Source organism: Mixophyes fleayi, unplaced genomic scaffold (genome assembly GCF_038048845.1).
Source record: "Mixophyes fleayi isolate aMixFle1 unplaced genomic scaffold, aMixFle1.hap1 Scaffold_3454, whole genome shotgun sequence".
Taxonomy (NCBI): domain Eukaryota; kingdom Metazoa; phylum Chordata; class Amphibia; order Anura; family Limnodynastidae; genus Mixophyes; species Mixophyes fleayi.
This window is the reverse complement of record NW_027447456.1, coordinates 22555-31030: the sequence shown is the minus strand read 5'-3', so window position 1 is coordinate 31030 and position 8476 is coordinate 22555. Positions and strand designations below refer to the sequence as shown.

General features: G+C 43.7%; 3 non-coding genes and 2 pseudogenes across 3 annotated transcripts; all 5 read right to left on the bottom strand.

Annotated features, from left to right (window-relative positions):
* On the bottom strand, positions 1-102 carry LOC142131437 (U2 spliceosomal RNA; annotated as a pseudogene; the record flags this gene model as incomplete).
* An 814-nt stretch (positions 103-916) lies between these two features.
* On the bottom strand, positions 917-1107 carry LOC142131436 (U2 spliceosomal RNA). Its single transcript, XR_012686410.1, has one exon. It is a non-coding gene; the product is annotated as a U2 spliceosomal RNA (small nuclear RNA).
* Positions 1108-1921: 814 nt separating this feature from the next.
* On the bottom strand, positions 1922-2112 carry LOC142131435 (U2 spliceosomal RNA). The gene has a single exon (XR_012686409.1). It is a non-coding gene; the product is annotated as a U2 spliceosomal RNA (small nuclear RNA).
* Positions 2113-2926: 814 nt separating this feature from the next.
* Positions 2927-3117, bottom strand: LOC142131434 (U2 spliceosomal RNA). The gene has a single exon (XR_012686408.1). It is a non-coding gene; the product is annotated as a U2 spliceosomal RNA (small nuclear RNA).
* Positions 3118-3931: 814 nt separating this feature from the next.
* LOC142131439 (U2 spliceosomal RNA) lies at positions 3932-4132 on the bottom strand (annotated as a pseudogene).
* Positions 4133-8476: the final 4344 nt, after the last annotated feature.

The window sequence follows — 8476 nt, the reverse complement described above, 5'->3', positions numbered from 1 at the left end:
AAATCCATTTAATATATGGCCCCCAGATAGGGGGCGTATCAGATATTAAACTGATAAGAACAGATACTACACTTGATCTTAGCCAAAAGGCCGAGAAGCGATAACCCGAAATGGGACCCAGGAAAGCGCCCGCTTCTCAGGCTAGGCCTGACAACTGTAGGAGACAGCCACGCCACACGCCGTATACTTTATTTAGCGGCGGCCCACAACACTCCATTGCTGCACATTCTAGGCCCGACTAGCCTGAAAAGCCTGACACCTTCACTGGGACCCTCTTTACACCTCTCTGTCTGCAAAGGCACGCACATGAGCCGAGGACTTTTCAAACGAGATGCCTGCAAAATTTGCATGAACTCCTCCCCTTGACCATAAGTGCAACGACGCCCGCTGATTAGTCGGCCTGCCGTTCCGTCCTCGTCTCCCCAGGCAATTAATCACACTGTCTGCCCAGCTTCTTTCGGAATATTCACAGCATGTCACAGAAACAGCACTTCAAGGTGCATCACAATTGTTTCTCGGGCCACCGGCAAGTAAATAGACAAGGAAGCTGCATGCTGCAACAGCAGGGTTCTAAAAGGTGTGTCATAATCCTCACTTGCCTTTATTCCGTCACTGGGTCCACAAGAGGGAGACACACTACGTCAGATTAATAGTTTCATTCATTCGGAGATCCAATTGAATTAGCAAATCACAAGTTGCTCCATTAAAGAAATAATTGGATCAATGCAGTAATCCTTTTGGACAAAGAAAAGGGTCTTCTTATCTGCAAATGCTTGTTTGCTAAGAGAGATAAGAAACAAAACAACAAAAAGACACAATAAATTGACACGAAATAAGACACAGGAGACAAAAATCTGTTCTTATGGATTTTTGTTGCTGAAAAGAGACATGATTCTATTTTTGGATAACTGGATAAGAGAAGTGCACCGGTCCTGGAAGTACTGCAATACCAGGTCAATGCGTGGAGTGGACAGAGCAAGCTCTTCTTCCATCTCCCTGTTCTAAAAATCCATTTAATATATGGCCCCCAGATAGGGGGCGTATCAGATATTAAACTGATAAGAACAGATACTACACTTGATCTTAGCCAAAAGGCCGAGAAGCGATAACCCGAAATGGGACCCAGGAAAGCGCCCGCTTCTCAGGCTAGGCCTGACAACTGTAGGAGACAGCCACGCCACACGCCGTATACTTTATTTAGCGGCGGCCCACAACACTCCATTGCTGCACATTCTAGGCCCGACTAGCCTGAAAAGCCTGACACCTTCACTGGGACCCTCTTTACACCTCTCTGTCTGCAAAGGCACGCACATGAGCCGAGGACTTTTCAAACGAGATGCCTGCAAAATTTGCATGAACTCCTCCCCTTGACCATAAGTGCAACGACGCCCGCTGATTAGTCGGCCTGCCGTTCCGTCCTCGTCTCCCCAGGCAATTAATCACACTGTCTGCCCAGCTTCTTTCGGAATATTCACAGCATGTCACAGAAACAGCACTTCAAGGTGCATCACAATTGTTTCTCGGGCCACCGGCAAGTAAATAGACAAGGAAGCTGCATGCTGCAACAGCAGGGTTCTAAAAGGTGTGTCATAATCCTCACTTGCCTTTATTCCGTCACTGGGTCCACAAGAGGGAGACACACTACGTCAGATTAATAGTTTCATTCATTCGGAGATCCAATTGAATTAGCAAATCACAAGTTGCTCCATTAAAGAAATAATTGGATCAATGCAGTAATCCTTTTGGACAAAGAAAAGGGTCTTCTTATCTGCAAATGCTTGTTTGCTAAGAGAGATAAGAAACAAAACAACAAAAAGACACAATAAATTGACACGAAATAAGACACAGGAGACAAAAATCTGTTCTTATGGATTTTTGTTGCTGAAAAGAGACATGATTCTATTTTTGGATAACTGGATAAGAGAAGTGCACCGGTCCTGGAAGTACTGCAATACCAGGTCAATGCGTGGAGTGGACAGAGCAAGCTCTTCTTCCATCTCCCTGTTCTAAAAATCCATTTAATATATGGCCCCCAGATAGGGGGCGTATCAGATATTAAACTGATAAGAACAGATACTACACTTGATCTTAGCCAAAAGGCCGAGAAGCGATAACCCGAAATGGGACCCAGGAAAGCGCCCGCTTCTCAGGCTAGGCCTGACAACTGTAGGAGACAGCCACGCCACACGCCGTATACTTTATTTAGCGGCGGCCCACAACACTCCATTGCTGCACATTCTAGGCCCGACTAGCCTGAAAAGCCTGACACCTTCACTGGGACCCTCTTTACACCTCTCTGTCTGCAAAGGCACGCACATGAGCCGAGGACTTTTCAAACGAGATGCCTGCAAAATTTGCATGAACTCCTCCCCTTGACCATAAGTGCAACGACGCCCGCTGATTAGTCGGCCTGCCGTTCCGTCCTCGTCTCCCCAGGCAATTAATCACACTGTCTGCCCAGCTTCTTTCGGAATATTCACAGCATGTCACAGAAACAGCACTTCAAGGTGCATCACAATTGTTTCTCGGGCCACCGGCAAGTAAATAGACAAGGAAGCTGCATGCTGCAACAGCAGGGTTCTAAAAGGTGTGTCATAATCCTCACTTGCCTTTATTCCGTCACTGGGTCCACAAGAGGGAGACACACTACGTCAGATTAATAGTTTCATTCATTCGGAGATCCAATTGAATTAGCAAATCACAAGTTGCTCCATTAAAGAAATAATTGGATCAATGCAGTAATCCTTTTGGACAAAGAAAAGGGTCTTCTTATCTGCAAATGCTTGTTTGCTAAGAGAGATAAGAAACAAAACAACAAAAAGACACAATAAATTGACACGAAATAAGACACAGGAGACAAAAATCTGTTCTTATGGATTTTTGTTGCTGAAAAGAGACATGATTCTATTTTTGGATAACTGGATAAGAGAAGTGCACCGGTCCTGGAAGTACTGCAATACCAGGTCAATGCGTGGAGTGGACAGAGCAAGCTCTTCTTCCATCTCCCTGTTCTAAAAATCCATTTAATATATGGCCCCCAGATAGGGGGCGTATCAGATATTAAACTGATAAGAACAGATACTACACTTGATCTTAGCCAAAAGGCCGAGAAGCGATAACCCGAAATGGGACCCAGGAAAGCGCCCGCTTCTCAGGCTAGGCCTGACAACTGTAGGAGACAGCCACGCCACACGCCGTATACTTTATTTAGCGGCGGCCCACAACACTCCATTGCTGCACATTCTAGGCCCGACTAGCCTGAAAAGCCTGACACCTTCACTGGGACCCTCTTTACACCTCTCTGTCTGCAAAGGCACGCACATGAGCCGAGGACTTTTCAAACGAGATGCCTGCAAAATTTGCATGAACTCCTCCCCTTGACCATAAGTGCAACGACGCCCGCTGATTAGTCGGCCTGCCGTTCCGTCCTCGTCTCCCCAGGCAATTAATCACACTGTCTGCCCAGCTTCTTTCGGAATATTCACAGCATGTCACAGAAACAGCACTTCAAGGTGCATCACAATTGTTTCTCGGGCCACCGGCAAGTAAATAGACAAGGAAGCTGCATGCTGCAACAGCAGGGTTCTAAAAGGTGTGTCATAATCCTCACTTGCCTTTATTCCGTCACTGGGTCCACAAGAGGGAGACACACTACGTCAGATTAATAGTTTCATTCATTCGGAGATCCAATTGAATTAGCAAATCACAAGTTGCTCCATTAAAGAAATAATTGGATCAATGCAGTAATCCTTTTGGACAAAGAAAAGGGTCTTCTTATCTGCAAATGCTTGTTTGCTAAGAGAGATAAGAAACAAAACAACAAAAAGACACAATAAATTGACACGAAATAAGACACAGGAGACAAAAATCTGTTCTTATGGATTTTTGTTGCTGAAAAGAGACATGATTCTATTTTTGGATAACTGGATAAGAGAAGTGCACCGGTCCTGGAAGTACTGCAATACCAGGTCAATGCGTGGAGTGGACAGAGCAAGCTCTTCTTCCATCTCCCTGTTCTAAAAATCCATTTAATATATGGCCCCCAGATAGGGGGCGTATCAGATATTAAACTGATAAGAACAGATTTTTTTTTTTTTTTTTTTTTTTTTTTTTTTTTTTTTCCAAAACCACTCAGTTTTAAACTCTTTGCCATCTGCTCAAAGATACAGATCTTAATATCGTTGCGTCATCCCATGCAAAGCTTAAACATCATCATGGCTTAGACTATACTTTTTAATATCTCTTGTTACAGTGCATCAAAAAATACAACCATATAAACACACCCACAATCCCCATAACCAAATACCACCCACTATTTTTATCCAACACCCTGTCTAAATTTCACCATATCCAACCATTTTTTAACCTTCCACACACCTTCAGCATCAAACCCAGCACCGCCTTTCCTTTTATCGAATTGATAACACATATAGAATTTCCCTAATATAATCCTCATAACATCATTTACCTCCCACTCTTCCCTTTTGTATACACACATATTTCTTGCATCCCACAATGCCTCCATTACACAAGCCATCAACAACCACATCAATCTCTCTTTCACTTTGCCACATGCACCAATCCCAAACATAGCCATCTTCCATGAAATCACATTCACCCCACCTAATTCCTTACATAGCCCACTCAAACCATTCCATACTTTCCGTGCAAACCCACAACCCCAAAACACATGCAACACAGTCTCTCTTGCACCACACCTTTCTCTAGGACAGTCCTCCGTTCGAACCAAATCACGCATTTTTTGCACCACACGCACAGGCAACACACCTTGCAAACCCATCCACACCACATCCTTCTGTCTATTTGTTACACCACACATTTCCATCTTCTTCCATACCTCGGCCGCTTCTTTTGATCTCAAGTACTCTATATTACACATACTCTCACGCTCACGAAACATCCGCATAACCTTCTTTTTTATACCAAAATCTTTCATACTCACACCCAACAAATCATTCTTTCTAACAAACTTTTCAACATATTCATACCACACCGGGCACCTAAAGGCCATCGGCACACTCAAAGATCTTTTCATCCATTGCAACCCACACAGCATCCATCCAGCCATATATCTAGTCATACACCCAGTCTTAGTCTTACCATCCAACACCCTCACAACATTCGCTATATAATTTACACCCAAAAATCTCTCAACATCCGGAAAATTCAATCCACCTTTCGCTCTCACTTTCACTACATCCTCACGCTTCAGTCTTTCCATCTTACACCCCCATAAAAATAAAAACATCATCCTCACAATCTTTCTTAAACACCCATACGGGGGAGGAAACACACACCCTACATATAACAATAACGGCAAAATCACACTTTTCACAACCAAAACCTTCCCAGTCATAGTCAATTCACGCAACATCCAAAAATCAAGTTTCCTCTTAACCTTACTGGCACATTCTTCCCAACTTGCACCCCCTTTCAGCTGCTCATCAAATTCCAAACCTAACACTTTAATTCCACCTTCCACACGCTCAGCTTCATCCAACCTCACATCCACATCACCAAACACTCTAAACTTACTTTTACCCCAATTTATTTTAAAAGCCGACGCACTACAGAAAAAACTAATATGTAGTCTGACTCTATTCAGCGCCGCTTGATTCTGACATACCACAACCACATCGTCCATGTACCCCAACACTTTTACACATTTACCACCACTCCCTGGCACTAACAGCCCTCTCATAACCTTGTCATTCCTGATCATCTGCAACAAAGGCTCAATCACACAGACAAACAACATAGGAGACATAGGACAACCCTGTCGCACACCAGACTTAACCAAAATTTTCTGACTCACCCACCCATTCACCAACACTCTACATAAAGCTTTATCATACAGACTTCTTACATTCGCTACAAACACACTTGGGAATCCCATTCTCAACAGCACACGAAACATAAACTCATGCGACACCCTGTCAAACGCCTTTTCAAAATCCAGACTTACAAGCACACAATTCTGTTTCCTTACCATGCAATCACCAATCAAATCTCTTACTAACATTAAGTTGTCACTCATACGCCTTCCAGGAACCGCACACACTTGGTCTTCACCTACAATCGTACCAATCACTCTCCTCATCCTGCCAGCCAACACCTTTGCATACAACTTATAGTCAGCGTTCAATAACGTGATAGGCCTCCAGTTACCCAACGTCCTTCTATCACCTTTTTTAAAAATCAATACAACCAAACCTTCACACATTGTCTCACTTATTCTGCCAGTCGTCCACATAAACTCACATACTTCCGTCAAATCCGCACCCATACATTCCCAAAAAGTCTTATACACTTCCACAGGCAACCCATCCGCACCTGGTGTTTTATTCTCATGCGCTTCATTCACAGCCACTTTCACCTCACACTCCAAAATATCATCCATTAAGTCATTCTTATCTAATTCACAAATCTCCTCAGTCAGACTATCCAGAACCTCGTCAGCCATACCCTGATCACATACCCTCCTTTCATACAACTCAGAATAAAAGCGCTCCACTTCATTAACCATTCTATCCCCTATCACTACATCACCCTCACCATCATACACACCATCCATATCCTTACTTGCACTACATATTTTCTTGAAAAAGAATCGAGTACACTTCTCATCTTTTTCCATACACTCCACTTTCGCACGAAAAACAATCTCTCTACCCCTTTCACTCAGAATTTTATTTATAGCACATCTTTCTTTCTTAATCTGTTCTTGCACATCCACTCCCATATCTCGCAATCTATACAAAGTATCCATTCTCTTATTGAAACATTCATACCGCTCTCTTCTCTCTTCCGCTTTCCTGTATCCACAACCCTTGAAATACACTTTCATTCTCCCTTTCACCCAATCCCACCATTCAAGCACATTGCCAAACTCACCCTTACGCTGCTTCCACCACACATACTTCCTTTCAAACTCTTTTCTTATTTCCAAATCATCCAACAATCTCACATTCAGCTTCCATACACCCCTTCCATACATATTCGCAATCTTCCCACTCACATTACATATCAAACACTCGTGGTCAGTAAAATACATTCTCACCTGTTCCATCCGCTCACATTCAATCCCTTTTGACACAAACACATAATCTAAACGTGAACTTACACCACCCCTATCTGCATGATATGTTGGCGGTGGTGGTCTCCCCAAACATACCTCAGCCACATCTGTCAAAGAAAAATCCAAAATAATTTGCTTCAACAAAAACCCTGTGACATCTACCCCTCCTGCTTGTTCACCCACTCTCCCCTCCTTTTCAATAATACAGTTCATATCACCAACCAAAATAATGGGGATTCTCCCCGGGAGAAATAACTTTATCTTTTCAAAAAGTTCCTTTCGCTCAACCTTACACGCACTCGCATACACACACATCACACGCACTTTCCACCCCCTATAACAAAGAAAAACAACAATACACCTCCCCTCTTCAATAACAATATACCTATCTAGTACCACACCCTTATTATTTACTATAATCCCAACACCATCATTTTTATTCACCTGTGAACCCGACCACACACACACCCCACCCTGCCACTCACCCTGTGGCAACTCCCTTTTCAACCCACACTCTTGGAGACAATAGACATCTGCATTAAACCCTTTTAGATCCTGCAGTATAACAGCCCGTCGCTGCCTATTGGTGATTAACCTTACATTTACTGACACTATTTTCAGGCTGATATTATCTATACCTGCCATTATTTTATAAAATTATGAAAAACAAGAACAAAACCTACATAGCGTCAACAATATTCATATTATTACAAAGCAAAACATGACCATTAACTAAAATCGACACAGTCACCCGTTGTCAGAATAATCCTCCTGACCACCCAGCCTTGCAATGTTTAGCACAGGCGTGCCAAACAACGAACTGGTCTCGACACTCCGTGGAGACATGTCCATTGGACTTCCGGGACTCTGAATCAAGGGAGTTATTTCCCCCGGACTATGAGCAACTCCAAAAAGATCCTTATCAATGGCTTCCAGACTCTTCAAAGGATCAGTTGGCATGGATGTACTTTCATCGTACCGAGGCTTCTTCTTGCTTCTGCCGTCCTGTATGGCCTTGCGCACAGGGATAGGTTTAACTGGTGCAGAAACATCCACCATCTCACTCTCATCATTAGGGTCAGTGTCCTCAACCCGGACAGCCTCACCCTCCATTGGTGATACAAATTCTTCAATATTTGCTGAGCCTGTTACAGTGTTCTCCTCAGCAGCCATTACTTGTAACAACCTTTCTGTTCTCTCACCAGCAGTTTCAGCTGCCAGTGACGTGACTTCACCGGATACACTAGGGGATCCATCATCCCGCCGCGCCACGGGTGACACAGCAGGCGCTACACCCCTCGCCACCTCCTCCCCATAAACAGTCCGGTGGACCTCCTCTTTCTCACTCTGTATTGTCAACAGTCTCGCCCCTTCCTC